General features: G+C 40.8%; 1 long non-coding RNA gene across 1 annotated transcript; it reads left to right on the top strand.

Moving 5' to 3' along the window:
• The first annotated feature begins 4,141 nt into the window (after nt 1-4,141).
• LOC134520202 (uncharacterized) lies at nt 4,142-19,286 on the top strand. The gene is made up of 3 exons (XR_010072375.1): nt 4,142-4,315; nt 17,444-17,547; nt 19,040-19,286. It is a non-coding gene; the product is annotated as an uncharacterized LOC134520202 (long non-coding RNA).
• The last annotated feature ends 1,137 nt before the right edge of the window (nt 19,287-20,423 follow it).

The raw sequence follows: 20,423 nt of genomic DNA, 5'->3' as shown, positions 1-20,423 counted from the left end.
AGGGGTGTCTTTTTTTTTCCTCTGAAGATTAAAGGAAAAAAGCTGATGAAGCCATGAGTGCATCCAAAAGTGCTCATGCACAAGAAATTCTTACTGTGGTGTAGGGTGATTTAAGTGCTTAAATATTTAGAACAGCTTTAATATGCTTAACATACTGCCAAGTTGATGCTCATGAAAGAACCTGAAGCTGTTTAAAGCTCTTAGGGCTGTTTACAGGCACACAGGAGGCAGGCACTCACTTGTGAGACAGATCTGTTTCGCGTGGTCCAAGTGGCACTGGGCATGCACATGTTCTCACATCCTCAGCCTTTATTATAGGGTAGAAGAGAAGACACAAAGATCCTCTTGTCTCCTGCCATACTCACTTCCCTCCCTGCTGTGGTCACCCACCAACTTCACTGTGATTCTTCAGCCTGTGGGGGAAGTGAGTGATTTTAAACTTCTGTTTACATGCATATCACTGGCTTTCTTTTGCAATCTTAATTACGCTGTTTGCTCTGAGAGGAGTAGCGTGATACTTATCAAAGAGAAAGATTAGATCAGTCCCCTTGAATAATTATATAAATCCCCTGAATATCTTGTATGCTATCAGAGAAAAACAAGGGTGTAATAATCATATTAAATAAGTCCATCAGAGCTGATTGCTTTTCCTATTGTCACAAAAGATGGCTTCTTGTTGCATGTACGAGCTACATTGACAATTATTTGGGGGCGTCTCTCCTGTCATCTCATATGATGGGACAACGGGATTCAAGATAATTTTTTTTTTTCTGCATGTAGTTGGTTGCCCTAGTTCTGACTGTGGATGTTGTAACCACGGAGTTACGATCAGAAGGATCGTTGTATATGATACAGGCTGTAAAACTTCACCTGGGGATTCCTGCATAGCTGCTGGTGGAGCCAGAGCACTTCTGGATAGTGAGACCTACCCAGGCCCATGTATAAGGCAGTATTGTGGGGAAGCTGCCCCAGTGAAAGCTCGGGGAGGTTTGTAGCCCGGCCCAGGACTAAGAGCATCCCGAGGATGTACACAGGACAGTGCACGCAGCAGTGCAGTGAGCCCCCCTGCAGGGCAGTTCCTCCTTGGCCGGGCCTTCTTCATGCCATGTATGAGGATGGAGTGGAGCACAGTGGAGTTTTCTGTATCTCTCCATTGACTTTAGTGGGGCCTCAGCCAGCTGTCTCATGCTGTGCTCCTAACTTGTGGGTTGATGAAACTGTGAGAGGTGTTCCTCCCTTTGCTCTCTTTTAAATAGTTCAGGTGTTATTTGAGGCACAATTGTCTCTTTCTTGCTGTTTGTGTTCAGGGTCTAGCCCAGTTGACATACGTCTTTGTTAAAGCATGTCAAAAATAAAGTTGAATTTAGACCTTATTACAGATAACCCATATTTTGATATAGCTTCTCTGCTACTGGAAAACTAATGATGAATAAATGTCCTTTCCTAGTAAAGCTTGGATAAAAATCTGAACCTTCTTTCCAGTTATAAAAAGCAGAGACCTTGTGCACACAATTCCCCTCCTGTTTACACCAGCAGGCATTTGTTTGCAGTTAATGGTATCTGGGGCTGGAAGTGTTTTGTAATTCAAGAAATCTCAATGTCTGTGAATATCCCTGCTATTGTCTACCATAAATATAGTGCCGGTAGAAAGAATTCCTTTCTCAATTAAAATGCCAATTTACTATAGCTGAGTATACATCCTATTGACTGGGAACTTGCCTGTCCTGTTTGGTATCTGAATGCTACATATTTCTTAGAACACTGATTACACAAGAAGGATAAGAGTGACTCAAATAAGAAACATCATTCTTTTCAGATAAGATCTAGAGATGAGTTGCTTTAACATGCAAAGTAAATATTTGAGTGACACGTGGCACATAGCTCAAAACAAAGCAGAAAACACTTATACACAATGGTTCCCGAATGAAAAATGATCTCCAATATGAAAAATTACATATAGGCTTTTTCTAATAATTTGCCTATTAAAATATGATGTAGAAAAGCGAACCAGACACATGCCATGCAGGAATCTGAAAAATCACAGTATGCTGTGCAACTAGCCTGATCTGAAACCCCAGCCTGCTATAGCTGGATTGCGTGCCTAGCCACAGTGGGGACCATTACTTAGTAGTAGCACAAAAGTAATGATTTTCCTTTCTTTTTTTTTTCTTTTTTCTTTTTTTTTTTTAAATTTTAATATAACTACTAAAAGCTCTGAGCCTGGTGTCAGAAAGATGGTTGTAGCATTGGCACAGTCTTACTCATTGACAATGTGAGGTAGGAAAAGCTGAACAGTTTTATTCCAAGTTAATCATTGAATCATAAGAAAATTAGTAAACATTTGCCTTGATTTGCAAGAAATACTTTTATAAACATGTTTTATTGTTTTCTTATTTTGGATGTTGAAAAATATCCACTACCCTAACTTTGAAACAGTACATGGAAAAAATCAATGAGAATATTTCAAAATTGATGGAGAAGTTATTTAAAGTATGTTGTTAATTTTTGTTCTTTTTGACCAGCTTGGCTGTTAATGGTTTTCAAGGGGAGACTCTGTCTTGTTAGCTGAGAAGTCCTCACATTCACAACAAATTCTACTTTCGTGCTACTACATCACTGCTACCAAAAAGTAGTATTTTTGCTTCCAACTCGGCGCCACAAAGTTTGGCTTGGGCAAGGCTCCAGGAAGTCAGCTGGGAGCTGTGAGATTACTACGGAGCTCGTCGTGTCTTGGAGTAATGGACCACAGCATGAAACACTACAACAGAGAAATCCAGCTATAAGAATGCAATTGCATCTACTGGTTATTATCACACCTTAACAACTGCTAGAGCCACAACCACGAAGGAGCAGACTCACAGATTGGTAAAAATACAGAATTGCGAAATTTCACGCAGAGAGGACAAAGCCCATTCTGCTGGCATGTCTGTGATGCTGACACCAATGATTATACAATTGGGCTGTGTTCAGCATGTCCAGGAGCTGTAAAATTTTCTGCTCGAACCAATGGGCTTTTGACTTTTGTAGACAGTGGGAATCAACAGGATTTCCATCTATGTGATGCATATCACAAAACCACCTTATAGATCATGATACTGATCTCAGAAGGAAGAAGACTGGACCATTAGCCCATGGGGTCATTTTGGAAAGTTCATTATCCACAGCTGAGTAATTAACTTCAATGGTAAGAGCTGAGATGCTGGAAAGAGCTGACCGCTAGAGCAGGCTTGCAAACCAGAGGTGTTTCTGATGTAAGAAAGAGTATGTGGTCAGGTGACTGAATTACTGTCTAATTACAAACTTTGGTGCAGTCAGAAGAATAAGTATCTCAGTTATTTCAGTTGTCCCTAGGACTCTACTTTGTTTTAATTATAAAAGTGGGCAATGTGGAAAGGAGATTGAACATAGTTTGAAGAGGCCAAAAATGTCTGTTCCTTTGCAAAGGCTATGTTGACTTTGCACAGGCTTTGCAAAGACTAATTATAAGTACAATCAAAATATTTTAGAGGTTGCTTCCCCCTCCGGGGACCCTGCCCTACAGAAAAAGGTCAGTGCAGACCTGTCTGTACCACAAGGGAAAAGGACTTGAAAGGCACAAATACACTGAATCCCATTGCCTGCTGTCTCTTGAAGAGGAGCTTCAGGTCCCTGCAGCCAGGAGGAGTCCGAGGGTAAGGGAGGTGCTGCAGGGTCCAGTGCCTGCCTGGGGCAGGCTGCCAAAGGCTCTTGAGTCCTCTAATTAACCGGGACAGTAATTAACCCTAGTCCCAGTGTGGGGCGCTGCACTGACAAATGCACCCTTTTGTTAATTTTGAGCATGCGTAGTTTATGAGCATATGTGGATTTTTTATTTTTTTTTATTTTTTTTAGACCTGTATTTCATAAGTTTAGCTTTAGGATGTCCTGCGAGGAGCAGGGAGTTCCTTTCAACTTGAGATATGCTATGATTCTATGATACTAATGTTTTCAGCTTCTGGCCATGAACCAAATGATCTGAAACCAATTCCCGCCCCCTCCCCCCCCCCACCCCACCCCCCCACCCGCAAGAGAGGAATATAACTTTAAATCTTGGACTCCTGGATCTTCCTTCACTTTCTTCACTTGAAACAAGCGGTATGTTAGAGCATCTTATCTAAAATAGAAAAGATGAAAAGATGGAGACAGCTCAGCACAGCTGCTATTAGTTGTGATTGGTTTATGGCTGAACTACTATCATAATCGAAGATACAAATCCCAATCAGTGAACTCCTGGAAATGCTAAGGATTCTTGAAATTCCTATGGTTAGACCTTTTGGAAGATTACTTCAACTGCTCGGTAAGTAGAGAATGACGTTGTGTAAGAGAACATATATTCCCTTTTTGCAGCAGCAGATGATCATGTGTTTTTTTTGGTTTTTTTTTTTTTTTTAGACCTTTGCCTTGATTGAGCTTACAGAGCACTTAACAAAAATCTGCCAGAAAAGAGGTTCCCCTTAGGGAGAACAGCATTCCCTGTACCTCTGTACTTGGCAGAAAGGACAAAACAGCTTTTCTGTGGGGCTGGGGTGTTGATGAAGATGGTGTTGATCAAAGAGTAACTTAGGCAAGTTACTTGCGACGTACGCAAGTACAGTTATATGAGAATGTAACAATAATATGTAGAAGGCAGAGTCATAAAGGTCAAAAACTAAAATAGAGATTAATGATACATCAATTGTTAGAATCAATATTGTATTAAAATGGAAAAGTCAGACTGAAATTGTACAGATACCAAAGCACTTACAGTAGAGGACATGGATTCAAAACCAGCAAAACCCTGTATTGACTTTCATCTGGACTCAGCTCACCCCACCGCGCAGCTGGGTTACTGGATGCTGCCACCTGCAGCCTGCATTGGCCCAGAGCGCTTGGATTCAGTGGGTGACAAAACAAACACAAACCTCGTAAGTCTCTCTCTCGCTTTTAGAAGCCTCAGGTTTAAATGTGTTCATCTTTGCTATCCTGAAATATCTGCTTCTAAGTGATTTGACAGAATAATTAACCAGAATTAAAAAAAAAACACCACCTCCCTACCCCCCAAAAAAACCCCACCCCTAAACTCAGAAGTACCTACTTGGATCTTTTACCATCCATTCTACCAGAAATATAAGCAGAAACAGTATTACCTATTAATAGTCACTCACAAATAGTCTTTAATCCAGTATCTCTTCTTAATGTGTTAAATGATGACTACCATTTAAAAGCTAAGACTCCTTTCCATCACTGAGTTCAAAATAGGCCATTCAAAGATCTGTGTAGGGATAAGATGAGGGGTGTTTTGTTTGTAGCTGAAGTTGAGGCCAGAACCTACGGTCCTCCATAAATCCTGTTCCTTATAATTTAGGTACTTTTAAAGTTATTTTTGGACTTGCTCCCAGAGCCCTCTCACATCTGAATGACCCTATTGTTGAGCCTTGAGTAGTGGCTGAGGTATCAAGTCCTTGCTAATTAAAATGATCCCATCTACTTTATATGCCCTGCTTTTCTTGGTGGAAACAAAAGACACGATAGGTCACAGTGGAGGAAGTTAGAGTCCTCTGCCTGAAACAATTCCCTGAAACTGTTGTCCGGCTGTGTTCAAATGTTTATCAGTCTATATCTGGAGATATGCCAAGAGTGACTTGCAGAGGCTTAGAGGTATGCAAAAGTAGTACAGGAGATCAGAGAGGGAATTATCCTGAAATCAGCTGTAAGTAGGATGGTTGTTGAGGCACTTACTGTACTGTAGAACTTGCTTAATGCTCTCCTGTCAGGCTGTGAAAACACATCCTTATGTTGGTGTATGTCCCTTCTGAATTTACAAGTCATTTGTGCTCGGTGGAGTCATTTAAAGCAATTTTCTGCTATTTCGGGTTTCAATCCTATTTAACTGCTGAAATTCTACCCTTTTTAATGCACTCCTTATTCTGCCAGCACTGTGACATGAAAAGCAGTCACATACCCTAGAGGTTGTTAGCTGTGTTCACTGTGGTCAAGTGAATACCAGACTGACGCACTGTCTTTTTTGGCATGAAGATACAAGTATTCTGTCTGTGCATAGTGTACCATTGTTGATACCTATCTGGCTGGGCAGCCAAGTCATTCACTTGGACAGTAAACTGCTCTGGCTTACTGAGAGAGCCATTAAACATCCCTTTGTTTGGTGATAGTAAAATAATTGAAACCCTCCACCCAAAGAACTGAAATTATACACCCTTAGAAGTTGTCCAGGCTAGTTTGTCCAGTAGGTGCAGGAACTGGCTGTGTGTCTGTGCATTTGTATAGAAAGAAAAAGAGAAGACAAAAAAAACAAGCCAAAGGAAGAGTCATTGTGCTCTAAACGCTTTGGGTTTTTTTGGAAAGATTCTTCGAATGTTGGCCCCAGCAGATGGAGGTAACACCAGCATAGCACAACCAAAACTAACTGGTTTGCGTGAATGTTGTTGGGAGGCAGTATCAGAGAGATGCAGATATCTTTGTACCAGCATAGCGTGTCTTGAACACAAACTGAGTATTTCAGTTATGCGGTGTAGCTTAGTTTTGAAGTCTCTGAAACTCTATGACACCATTTTTATTTTTTAAGTGTATTTGAGTTATGTTAGGCTGAAAAAAGAAGATACAGGGAACTGTTTCAGCATGAAACTCTGACATGAGTCAGCTGCAGCAAGTTGTGCTATGCCAGAGGATGAAGCTGTTAGTCAGGAGTGATTTGAGTTGAAGCGGAGCCCTGAGAAGGGCTGCTTAGCTTTGAGTCACCACTGAGCAGCCCAGTCCCACTCCCAACACCTTTCCTCCTCTGATCCCTCGTCAGGCAAAAAGGAAATGTTTATATGATGGCCCCAGTATGCACACACTTGTCTCCTACTCTACCTGGGAAGTAGGTACTGTAACTCATCACTTCAATATATTTTTACTAAAAGATCATTCCAGTGAGCAATATTTTCTATGCAGAAAATTAATGAAGAATGTCTCTGCTGCCTGCATTGCGTCTGTGGGCAAATAAGGATTGTGAGCAAAGAGAAGTGGCAAAATCTGTCCCTGGTAAAAGATGTTCATCATTTGTTTGCCTTTCATAAAGAAACATGCTACTGACATAAGCAGTCCTTCATTCAAGGACTGAAATCCCAAGCACTCAGTCACAGTGCTATTACTGTGACACTGTGGCACCAAGTACATCATTATTGCCAGAGCACAGTCAGCCTCCTTCATTCCCAGATCTTTCCTGTTTTTTACTAGGCACTGGTTTTAGGAGTATTTCGCTGCCATACATGAGGTCCTCTATTTGCTTCTCAGATATTTCTCACAGACAAGACGCACAGTGATTATGTACTGAAGGATCAAAAGCCACACTGGTGCTCCTAACCAAATGGTTTCCCTTTTGGAGCACAAGAAATTAATGCAAGTGAGAGATCAGAGTAGGTTAATTTGAACACAGCATGCTTCTCTCCAGCAGCCCTGCTTGGAGTGTTTCTTCTCAAAAAATAATAATTAAACAAGAGTAAGTTAGATTATGTACCTCTGGAAATGCTTTGCACTGCTCTGTGTCTCGTTAACTCTTGCAAAAATACTGGTCAGAGTAATATAGTAATAATCTGTTTCCTGATGCTTCTATCAATTAGGAACGTAAAAAGGACATTATGCAAAAAATTTCAAGATGGTAAAACCTTTCCTTGCTAAACCTAGTCTTTTTGCCTGACCCATTTGTCCCTGGCATCCAATTTTTTTTATTTCTTGGGAAAGGGATCAAATGATGATTAATAGATCAGGCAGTGGCATTGTTGTAAAGTACATAGTTTTTTCTGCAGAGCAAATAAAAGTATTCCTCTTGCTCTGCTGCTATTTTAGTGCTGCTCTCAATGGCTACGGTAAAACAGCTAATAGTTTCCTGTAGCAGTCGGATAGGCCAATGTGTTGAGAAGCTCAGAAATATTACTCTTTTTATTCCCCCCCAGCTTCTTTTTTCCCCTTATCTGTCAGCTGAGTGACACTTTCCCATCTGCCCTTGCAACCTGTCTCTGGATTGTTGTAACAGCATTAATCAGCAGAATCGACAAAACCCAAATTGCATGACTGGCAGCAGAGAAAGACCCAGAGGTTACTTCATCAATGCTTTTGCCACGTTCTGCCTGATCTCGTCAGCTTGCTGCTCTGCTCTTGACCGGTGTTCTTGCACTGGGGTGTCGCGTGGGGCTTTGCTAGGGTAAAGCTGGGTGCGGAGGGCAGGGAGGGAGAAAAGAGACACTGAGAAAATGAAGAGTTGCTTTTACAGATCCAAACAACCTGCTGTCAGATCTCCCTTTTTATGCTTTAGGAAGGTACTTATGGGTGTTTAAATAGTTCTGTGAGGGAGGAGGCACCCAAGCGATACAGAGTTGGAGAGTTCAGATTTGGATCCTCCCTCTTATTCTCTCATAAGGAGAGACTGTAACGAGATCTGTTGGAAGGGGTGTGTTCGTAGCATATGCCCATCTCTGCAACACGCCTTTTGCAGAGGAAGTAGTGAAACTACACCAGCACGTACTCAAACATACATGCAAGTGTGGAAAAATTATATCCTTCCCAGTTAAGCTGGAAGGATAGTTTATCAGTACCCTGTCCTGCTGGCATCCTCTTGAGAGCAAAAGTCACTTTCAGGACAAAGCCAGGAAATGCTGATTTAGGCCTTTTACATGTACTCCTGACAAAGTCGCTCACTGTAACCATAAAAACAAGGGTGATGCAGAAGGAAAATGCAAAGATGGGTTTCTACATTGCTGGGAGCCCTGTGCCGCCATCATGTCCCCCTTTCTGAGCCAGCTTGGTGTGCCAGCTAGTAATAGTACAGGCTTTCTGGCTTAAATTTGGAACAGGTTTTAAAATCCTTTGGAGTATTTTTTGAGTAATGTCATTGTACTGTGATTTTGCGTCTGCAGCATCTAATCCTGTCCACCACTTAAACTTAAAAAGGGTTTTAGGGCACAGAGGTGCAGCATCCTAATCACCGAGGGATGTCTTGCGTCTAGAACAGACTACACCCAAAGACAAAGCTAAAAGCAAAAGGCAATTTCTAATGATGATATACAGTAGATAATGTGTTTAGCTTTAATTGTGTTTACTGTAAGTGAAGCCCTTGAGGGAAAACCAATATAAGCAGTTTCTCAGTCAAGAATGGAGCCACAAGATAGGCGTGTTGTTTAAACAAAATTAGCTGTCTGCTAGTGAGCTTTTAAATCTTTTAGAAGGCAGGAACATGGTGTGTGATAGTTGCAGAGTAAATGTTTACCTGTTACGGCGATGCTGACTACAAAAGGCAGAAATGGAGGCATCCTGGCCTGGCACCTTCCCAGTTCTTGCGACTGGGAGATCACCGAATTCTTGGCCCTGGGACAGTGAATTTGCATTCACCAACAATATCTTAATTTTCTGTGTTACATTAAGAAACGGTCCCTTAAGAATATTCCATATTCCGATATCCCAAATTAATAAATAGCCCATAGTATCTCTGCAGACCACAGACTGAAGAACACTGGTATAGGATAGACTTACATAGCAACATCAGAAGCCTAAAAATAATACCAAGCTTTCTCTGGTGCAAGGGAAGTTTTCAGGCATCAGTCTGTGGCTTGGGATGTGAGGAAAAGGGAGTCTTGTGTGTTCAGTACGCCTGTTCCTCGGATAATGAGCTGCGAGCTGGATGATTCAAACCCTTCTGCTATTTAAGCTGAGAGATCTTCCTTCTGAGTTCTCCCACACGATGGTCTGAAAAGCTGGGATACAGACTGAATGTCTTTACAAAATTAAGGAAAATTAGGAGAGTGAATGCTGCAACCCAAACCATGTGTTGTTTCTGTTGATTCCTAGTTTTAAAGAACAGGTGTTGCTGGGGTATCTAAACACAGTCAAGTTTAAATTTTTTTATTTGCGAGTCACAGTTTTGTCAGCACATTTTCCTTTGTTACAAAAGCACCTGAGTTAAATCACTGTGAACTTGAAAATGTAATTAACATCTGGGATTTTTTTTCCTTTTCTTTTTGAAATTAATAGATTGTGAATAGCTTCAAACAAGAGTGAGGTCTGAGACTGGCCAATTTCTTCAAAAGAATAACTGAGTCTCTAAGTCATCACTGAACAGTTTGGTACCTGGCAACAGCATGGTAAGGCTGAAGGACTGTTTTTCTCCAATTGCATGGCCAAAGTGAAAAATTGAAAACAATTTCACTTTGAACCAGCTCAAACCGAAATTTTAACTGAATTGAGAAATATAGATTGCACCAAATGGAACATTGTATTTGGCATAAAGCATCTGTGCCATGGTGCAGAATTTAAGATATTCACAAACTAATAATAATAATTAAACTAAGCTGTCTAAACCTGTTACTGAGGCGGTATTGCCAGAGGCTGTTGAATGATAGCATTGGTGCATTTGCAGCAGATTTAACATCAGAGTGGGGAATCACCTCATTGCTCGCTGTAATGACTTCAGTGAGAACTTCTTTCTGTGTCAGGCTTAAGATTTTATTTCTCTCATGCCCACTGAAACACTTATGTGTCTGGGCTAAGTATTGCACCACATAAAAAGATTTATATGATTAATAAAAGCATCCTTCATACAGCAAATTCCAGTCTGTCAGTCTGGAATATGAGGCTGCAGGTGGAGGATTAATGGAAAAACATAAGGCTACTATCCTTAACAGGAGAAAATTTTAAAAAGTGATGAAGAGGAGTATTGCATTACTGTAGTCACATGGATACGCCTCTGATACATAGAGAAACCCTAGAGAAGAAGAGGAGGCCTCTTCTTACTTTGGTGCTTATGTGTGACGTTGGTTCCCCTGGTGAGAACACCTGGTGAGTAAACTGAGTTTACTTCAGCTGAAACTGGAGATCATCTTAATCTGTAATTGAACTGAATACAGGGTCATTCTGAAAAAATCAGAACTGGTACGTGTTTCTGCTTCTTGTGTATTTTTTGAAAAGGCTTAAGGATGTAAAACACCTCTCAAAGCTGTCTTTGTCATTAATACATATAAAATTGAGTATGTATGCCTTGTTCTTGAATATTATCATACTGGAGTGGCTATCTGTAGACTTACTGTGAAATGTTTTCCAGAGTCAAAAGATATTTAGAGATTAAAGGAAAGGAAATAAACACCTGAAGACAGCTATGTGGCTGTAAAATCAGAGAGATGGACGAGGTGGAAACTGACCTCATGAACTAGTAGGAAGTGTTCAATTGATTTCCTTTTAAAAATATAATTTATTTCAAACAATGTATCTGGGAATTTTTTATACTTTCCCACTGATTTTTTTTTCCCCCCTCCCTGAGTAAATATGACTGGTGGAAGGAGAGTAAGTATAGAAAATTCCCTAATCAGAGCACCCTTATCTTGATCTTTTCCTTGTCATCTGCCATGATGTTGGCATAAAAAAAATGCAATATTCCCTAAGAAAACAACAAAGATGTGACATTTCTGCACCACAGTTTCCAGCTCCCTGAAGATCATCATAAGCAGAAACCACAACCATTTTTAGGCTACCACCTCTGTGCAAAGATCTTTGTTATGCTCCCATTCTTTTCTTTTCCTGTTTCATACACTAGTGTGATACAAACACAAAATCCTTACATTTATGATACAAACCAGAATTCCTCAATTTTTTTAATGTTGCATTAATGCCTCCAAATTTTCTGAAAACAACAAGAAATTGTTGGACTGCATGAAATTCTTTGGGGTTTTTTTGTTTTGTTTTGTTTTGTTTTTTTTCAAAAATACAGAGCCAGAGGTTAACTCTCCTCAAATAACTAATGGAATCAGACGCCTGGAATTGTCAGTTTAAAGAGTAAAAAAAATACTGTGATGCCTGCTCCTGCATGCCCGGTTCCCACTGTCACTACAGAGAGAATATTCATGAACAATTTCTCTGTGCTATGAAAAATAGCCCTTAGTTAAAAGGAAGGAAAGGCAGTAGCTAAAAGAAGCAGATATTGTGAACACTCCTGTTTTAATCCTCCTTTTGCTCCTGCCCTTTCCCCCACCATGAGGGTAGGAGGAGGGAGAAGGCAATGAGATAGTGAAGGTTCAAGCTGCCTGCATAAGCAAAACCTGAACTTTTGAAGAAGCAGTTTTCTTATATGGTTCTCTCCCAAAATAGACATAGGCAGGAAGTAGTGAAATGGATGGCAAAAGACTGGGAGCAAGGTAGCTGAGTATTTCCTGTTTGCTTTATCTGTTTGAAACAAAAGGGCTGGAAAGTATTTCCTCTTGATGATGAGATCACAGTCATTGTTGGGAAATGTGGTATGTTTAACATCATCACAAGGGCCTTTCTGGCTAATCAGAGCTGAGAATAACAGTAACCAGCCCAGTCTGCTGCAAAATATTCTAGTAGCTCATTGGTACTATAATAGCTTCTGCAGAAACAAGGTCACACTAACACAGTGAAACTTAGTAAGTCCTGACCTTAGCAGGCACCCATTCTAGTAACTGGAGATGAGGCTGCCTGAAAACTTTACATCTTATTTGCTTGTTTACTTAATGCAACATTTACTCCCTTTCTCCTTCAAATTTATACAGGAGATTTTGACTTGTGCTTGACACCCGCATTTTTGAGCAGTTTTTCCAATATTTGATCTCCTGAAAAACATTCAAAATGAGATGAATGCTTTTTATTCAGTTTTCTAATTGTCAAGTTCTTTGTCAATGTTTGGTCTTATCTTGTACACAAACTTGCAGAAAGTACATTGAATTATTTGTATCAAGGATTGTTGATATTTTCCTGTACGTTATGTGAATATTTCTGCTGATATAAAATACAGAAAGTGAGCACATCTGTACCCACTGAGTGCAGTACCTATGCAGTGCAGTACTCCCACCCATTCAGCTAAATATTGACATATGAGCTTAAATGGTTTGTTGTATTGGGACCCTCTTTATATAATGATTGGAAGGATTTCCTCTGGGGTGTATGCAGCAGCAGTTTAAATGGAGAAGTATGTGGTTATACCAGAACATGACTGCTAATGTCCCCATGCATTTTCCATCACAGTAAACTTACATCTACTTTCTTATCTCACTCTCTGAGAGCTGTACAATCATATTTAAGCATGTTCACCTTTATCAGCTCATCCTATTCATCTCCTTGCAGGAAGATGACATCAGTTGTCACTATGCTGGACTTAACCCGAAGGACTGTACAAAAGTCTTTATTGTACAGCACTTTGAAATAAAGCACAGATACATTTTTGTCCTAGTCTCTATTCTGTTGTGCAGTAGAGAAATATGAAGTGCCATAAAGAGAACCTGTGAACATTGTGAAAAGCATAAGCAAACTTCTTTCATAAGGAAAAGCTGCAGTTAAAAAAACCACAGACGCACTGTTTATTGGGTGGGTGTAACAACCAGATCAATCCTGTTGTTCTGTAAGGAGAGTTTTTTATCCTTGTGTACATCATTCCCATCTTTCTGCAAACCTGAATTCTCACTGAATCTCTTTCAAACCAGTTTTTGATGCCCTTTGAGTCATCACACAATAAATCCCTTTTATTGTTTAGACGTGAGTATTTGCATCATGATCTAAGTGTTAAATGCAGAGTGTAAAACTCTGGGCCCAAAGGAAAGCTGTCCTGATGAACTATCACAGTTAAGCTTATATCCATGGGGCCCATAAAAGAAATGCAAGGGTAGAGAGCGCTATTATCTGTTAACATTGGCATCCTCACAATTTTTTTCTCTAGCTGATGAATGCATTATAAGTCTTGCTCAGATCTCATTGGGAGACAATAAAAATGTTATTATTGGCTTCAGTTAGAGCAAAATAATTTCCTGGGAACTATTCTCTGCAATAAAAGATGCCATAAAACCCAATGCTCCACCAAAGATATGGGAGAAGTGGGGTTGGGTCCATTCTTCTGTCTGAGTTGATTTGAGCCTACATCTGGCATGTGTATCTCTTGTGGATCTATGTGGTCTTCAGTCTTGAAGCTCTTTGTTGATGCAGTTCCTTTTGCTGAGAATAAACCAATTTTTATTAATCTAGTTGTGAAGGAATTACAGTATCATCCATTGATGAGGGGAATCTTCTGGACGAGGAGAGTCCAGTAGTCAAGACCCTCTTCAGCTGACTTGGATGGTCTATTTGCACCAACCAGTTGAGAGACAGACACTGAAGAACAGTCTTGTCTCCCCTGGGAATCACCTTAGATGGAGGTTCCCATGTTCAGCTTGAGAGTCCTGTCCCTTCAGCTAGTTAAGTAAGAGGAAAAGCACCAACCATCCTCTGTCTTGCAGAAAGGGATGGGATGCATATTTGGCTCCTGAAGGGAGGGAGGGTTAGGAATCCCAATCAGAGAAGGAGGAGCATTTGGCTGAAAGTAGCTAAGTTCTTTTTTAAAGTTGACTTCAGACACAGTTTTCTGACTTTCTGTCACTTATATTTCTTATATTAGATCAGCCCATGCATACTCCATGCGGTTCTGAAACAACTGGTGTAACCTACTGCATGGCCAAACCCAAACCCCATGCCTACTTTTACATGCACCCACTGCATGGTGCCTATGTGCCAGGTCTGTAAGCAGACATCTCGTAGATGTTCTTCTACATGCGTGGAACTTATACCTGTCCCCTGTCTTCCAAGAAGGAATTTTGCCTATTTCAACTTTGTTAAAGTTTCCATTTAATTTGATTCTGAGTAAAAAATGTCCCCAATATGAAGATTATAAAGAAAAGGTTTTATAAAAGCCAGTTTACTTCAAGACAATCTACCCCTTTTATGGCTTCAATGTGCCTCTCATGGAACAGGGCAGAGAATTCTGCCTCCCCTGTCCATTTCCTAGCAAGTGTAGCTGTTTACTGTTTGGTGTGAGAAGCCTCTGCAGGTCTCCAGCACTGCCTGATTGCACTTTCTGAGACTCTTCAGACTTGTATCTAAAAAAAGAATTGATTAGGAGGATGAATGCCATGTCTTATCATTAAATATTTAAACCTGGCAGGCTTTCAAGAGTGGCGGGCTTGCTGGCCTGTGAAAACACCCTTGTTTCGCCAGATCTAACTTGCCGTTGTTAGTTTTCAGAAGACTTGATGTCATCTGTACGTAACATTTTATATACACTGGTTTTTAAGAGAAAATGAGGGTGGAGGTGTAGACAAGGAGCATGCCTTTAATTGTGTCTTGTAGATTGGAACAAGTAATCATACATTAAGAACATAGCTGGGAGAATGCAGTTTTCTCTCCCTGGTGTGGAAGTGAAAATGCTAATGGGATCAATGCCCAGAATGAAACACACACAAATATTCTAACCCATATATCACATCGATCACAAACACAGGAAGCAGTATCTTGTTACATGGACTGTGAAGGCAGTGTCTACCACGAACTTTTGGATACAGAAGTACAGAGAATCCTCTAGATGCTCAGACATCAGAGTCTTTTTACTGATCTTTCTCCATCATATTCTTTTCCATCTCTGTTTTCTTTCACTTAATAGTTCTAGCACCATGGGAATTTTTATCTAATCCTTTTTTCAAGAAAAAAATTCCAGTTGACGTTTTTTTCTTGCTGTGCAGGATGTTGCATTTACAAGCGTTTTGGAAGAATCTAGCTGCCCAGTCAATTTGTACTGCTAGTAAAAGCCAGACTTTTTCCGAAAGAGATAGTAATCTCATCCCTAGGGATGTAAAGATATTTATACCAGTTTAATCACAGCTATCACAAAGAATCAACTGATAATGAACAGAGCTCTTTGCAGGATGTAAAGTTTAAGCACAGTCATGACCTCTGTGTGCAGTTCGGGATCCAAACAGAATAGACAAACTGGGAAAAGAGGAAAATAGTGCATGTTCTGAAGGTGGCCAGATAGTGAGGGAATAAGAAACATCTCACCATAAGCTGTCCATGAAAATTCCCAGCCTTTGTATTTCAGCTCCTAACAGCTGCAGCTGTGATACATTCAAGTGATGCTGCTGCCTACACACTCGGTGTTTGTGGTTTTCCTCCAGGCAGTTGCCATCTATCGAGGCAGGTCATAAAAACAACCCAACCCACTTGTGCGATAGCATGGTTTTGTAGGCTCTTTTTAACGATAAAGATTTTGCTATGTGTTCATTTGGACAGAGCATAGCTTCCATTTTGGTTTGGGTTTTTTTTTTTTTCTATAATTAACTATCAGCATGTCATCATTATGAATTATGTGATCATTATCATCATTATTCATCCTTGTGAATTATGAATATTATCATCTAGCGTGTGGTAAAATAAATGTATTTAAATAACAGCAGGTAACACAACATGATATATATGCTACGTTTGTCAAAGACTGGCTTAGTAGTCTAACTGGTTAACTAGCAGCCATCTTTTGATCATGACGTCTGTAGTAAAATATGAGTCAGTTTGATTTCTGTTCCAGTTTAAAATTGGAAATCTGTATGAAGGCCATAGTAATATGTCTGTTGAGCAGCTGCTTTTACATTTTGTATTCCAAAAAGTAGTTTCCTAATTCAATGCTGTATACCAGTGAGGCATAGTACGTTAGTGTCTCTAGTGACATGCTGCAGTTTGTGTACTCACAACGATAACCACTGTTCAGTGCTTAATGGTTGCTTTGTGCCCTGCATCGCTCTTATAGATTAACTTCTCCTTAATACACTGTACCTTAGAAAGGAAACTTCAGCTGGGGTGTGCATCTTGTCTTTGAATGTTAATGCCCTTTGCCTATCAGTTTCTGGCCTGACCCTCCAGAATGCATAATGCAAAACTTTGTACAAGCTCACATGTGGATCCCTGTAAAGAATGAAAATCAAGCTGCCTTCTTGAATTCTTATGGCAAGTTCAGAGCAAACAGGCCTGACGGTGAATGCAATGCTGAGTCAGTGAGGGCATCAACTGAAAACGTAGGTGAAGCTTTCAGGGAGGGCAGAGGCCAAGGCAGCTTGAGGATGTGAGGCAACTTGTGATAATGATCAAGAGTAAGTACAAACAGGAGTAAGGGATAGAAGATGCTAACTGAAGAGGGAGCAAGGTATTTCTGACAGGTAGTCAGTATTTACAAAACAAAAAGCAAATGGCAGAGTAAACAGTTCTTCTTTAAGGCCTTGTTTTCCTATTCGAATGGGATTGGGGTTATTTTAAGGGTGCTTATTGCATGTGAAGTAAAAACACAAAGAAGACAAGATGTATTGGTCTTAAAACACTACTGTTTCCCAGGAGCTTACCTTGCTGAAACACTCAGCTTTTCTGTGTTTCTACTTCAGCACAACCCATACACATTGTTTTTCCTGCAGTAAAAGACTGTATCCTTTTGACTGTGAAGACAAGGGATGTGAAAGAAAAGGTTTGAGAGATGAATATTATGTGACTGCCTCAGGACCAACAGACAACCTGACTGACTGTAAAATATTTGGTAGCTGTGTAGCTTCTGTCTGATTTCATGCATTAAAGGATTCCTCTGCTCATGGTAACCATAATCTTTCTTTAGAAGGAGTGGAACCTGAAGACATGCTAGCCAAGAGAAAAAATGATGTGCAGCGACTGGATGGATTATGCCTCCTGCCAAGCTGTGCCCTGATGACTCCTGCACTGGTATGAAGTCCCTTGCTTCCTAATAAAGGCAACTAAATTTCACCTACATGCAAATCATGGGAGGAAGACCCTGTAATTGTTTTAGTATAAGAAAAGGAAGAATGAACCTAAAAAGACAAGCCTACTAAAGGCCAGCTCGTGCCAGCTCTCACTATTTTACTAGCCCTGTGAAATAGCCAACTGGCCAAATTAAGAGTTAAGCAATACCTGTTTGGTAGGGTTTTGGTACACCTTTGGGGAGTACAAAATGGGAGGTGATTACAACCTGAAGCTGACTTACTCCTTGTCCATGACATAGTGTCCCAGGTTTGGCTGTGAGGCTCTGGGACTCGTTTCTCACCCTGCTATTAAGAATGCTCTGGATTTGATAACTAGGTTTGGGAGCTAAATCCTCCCCCTGGGGGAAAGGTGAAAAGATGTTTGACTAAGTTCTTGTTGAGAAGCTGTGTTAGTGCTACTTTTACTACACAGTGTTACTGATGACTGTACAGGAATTTGGGACTTTGTTTTCATTATTTCAAATCTCTGTAAAGTATTTGCAAGGTTATTTGTATCTGTAATTAGCATTAACTGAATTCTAAACCCTAACCACAGAGGGAGATTTGTTTCTTTATGACTATTTTTCCCCCCGGTCTTGCTGCTATGATTTATCTGAGAACATCAAAGATGTCCTCAATTCCTACGCTTCGCAAACTGAGCAGAGCTCATCTGAAGCATGATTCAAATTACAGATGATTAACATAGTGAGAGCACACGATAACTTGTCAGATACCTGGTATGAAAAAATTGATCTTATAAAATAGAATGACTGTATCCCATTGTATAGTAAACAGCTTTAAGTGAAAGGCGGATCACATGCTTTTGGTTTGGCACATTGGTGTCGCATTGTTCAATTTCCAGTAAGCGTTGCAACTGGACATGAGAACGTAAAGTGCAGTGGAGCACTCTGGACTGAAGCATACTTAATATGCCACGTATTCAAGGAGTTAAGGGTATTTTTCCTTCTATTATTCTCTGCTACAATCTGATTTCTCTAATCATTAAGAGCCTGCTTCTAATTTCCAGGCACAGTTCATTCATGTCCAGCCTACACCCTTTGTACTTGTGCCAACCATATCTTTTAGATTAAATAGTTCCAAAAAACAGTCCAGAAGGCAAAATTGGAAATCAGGATTGCCTTTGCAGTGCGTGGAGCTGTCCTAGACTAATTTATGCCTTTCTAATAGAGGTGGACAGTATTTGCCCTATGTCAAGTACCAGCACCCATCTAATTATTTAAGAGCTGTTCAAGCCACCTCATCCTTGCTGCTGCGCAGGGATGTATATCACCCACCTTTACTTAATGAATCACATTAGCTGATACATTTCCCCCTACACACTCATTTCCTTGACTCAAATTGTGTAAGTAATTGCACTTTGAATACTTTAAATGAATGAAAAGTGGTATAATGATCTATGCTATAAAGAAATCCTTCTGTTTTTCCCCTGTCAGGACTGCTGAGGCGAGTGCTCAGTCCCTGCAAGAGCCCAGGGCTGTGTCTGAATAAGCAGGGGACCAGCCAGCAGGAAAGGAGAGAGGCAGGAGAGCCCCACAGCCCTGGACCACCTCTTGCCCTCCTCCTAACTGTGAGATGCCCCTTGCTGGCCCAACCCAATCACAGGGGCCTTGGGGCCAAGTTCCCAGCCCTCCCTGCATCCTGGGAAGGAGCCAACACCGTCTTGCTGCCGGCCACCCCACCTCAGGGACAGAGGGAGCAAGGTAGGCATGCGTGCTGAAGGTGATTAACCGGCTTTTAGTAATTGTACTGAGGGAAAGGAGGACGGGAGGAAGACCACTTAGCATTTAGGGGGGAGCTGGCACCTCTCTTGTCTCCAGCAGTGAAAAAACCGACAGGCAAAATCACATTTTCTAACTGTGATAGCTGGGGACACACATACGCACGCTCACATGGGGGGTCCCCCAAGCCCACGATCTAGGATTGAAAACGAACCTCATACGCTGTCACGTATCTCCCATAGGCCAGATATCTCTGTTTGTGAAGAGGAGGAAGAGAGGGGAATGGAAGAGGGATGATGAGAGATGCCGAGGAAAGCACACCTGTAATCCCAGGCTGTGTGACTGGGGGGATTTCTCTGAACAGAGCTTACTTACATAGTGCTTTCCCTTTGTCCTCTTCTACCTTGAAAAAATCAGTCAGTTTTTCCACACAAGGCCAAAGAGATACGATTTCTAGGAATAAAATGAATGTTTTAAGCAAGAGGAGTCATCAGTCCCATTGCTATGTATCTTACAAAGGGGTAAGATCTCGTGCAGGACAGAAGTGGACAGAGAGGTAAGATGCTTTGGAAGACGGACACGTGGTTGACACAGGAAGCTGGTTCCGTCATATTGTGTGACCTCTTCTAGATCCCCTGTCTCAGATCAAACGCTGTATGTCATAGGACTTCTGTTTATTTTTCCTTGTGAAAAAAAGCCCTGCTAAAATCTGTTTGTGACAGTTTTACTAGAAGTTGCACACTCCTGTGTCTTATGTGATTATAGTTGGCTAAAAGCGTGTACAATTCTGTCTCCTATAAATCTTACCTTTGTAATGATACGAGGACATGTTTTGTCTGGTACCTGTAAGTGGAAAAGAACCACTAAGAATTCGGTGTCCAAGCTGTCTTTTTAAAACCATGTTCTAAAATACTGTGGCTTATTATCAGCTAGGAAAATTGCACACAAATTAAAGCATTGGCAAAACTCTGGTGATGGGATACTGGATGAAGACAGCTCTCCCTGCCCTAGCATCTTTCAGCGATTCTTGTGTTCCTGGTGAAAGTCCGTGATAATTAACTGAGAGTTTGTCATCATTGTCCTGTCCTGTCTCATCAGT

The sequence above is a fragment of the Chroicocephalus ridibundus genome, chromosome 8 (assembly GCF_963924245.1).
Source record: "Chroicocephalus ridibundus chromosome 8, bChrRid1.1, whole genome shotgun sequence".
Classification (NCBI taxonomy): Eukaryota; Metazoa; Chordata; class Aves; order Charadriiformes; family Laridae; genus Chroicocephalus; species Chroicocephalus ridibundus.
This window is presented reverse-complemented; position numbering and strand designations above follow the sequence as displayed.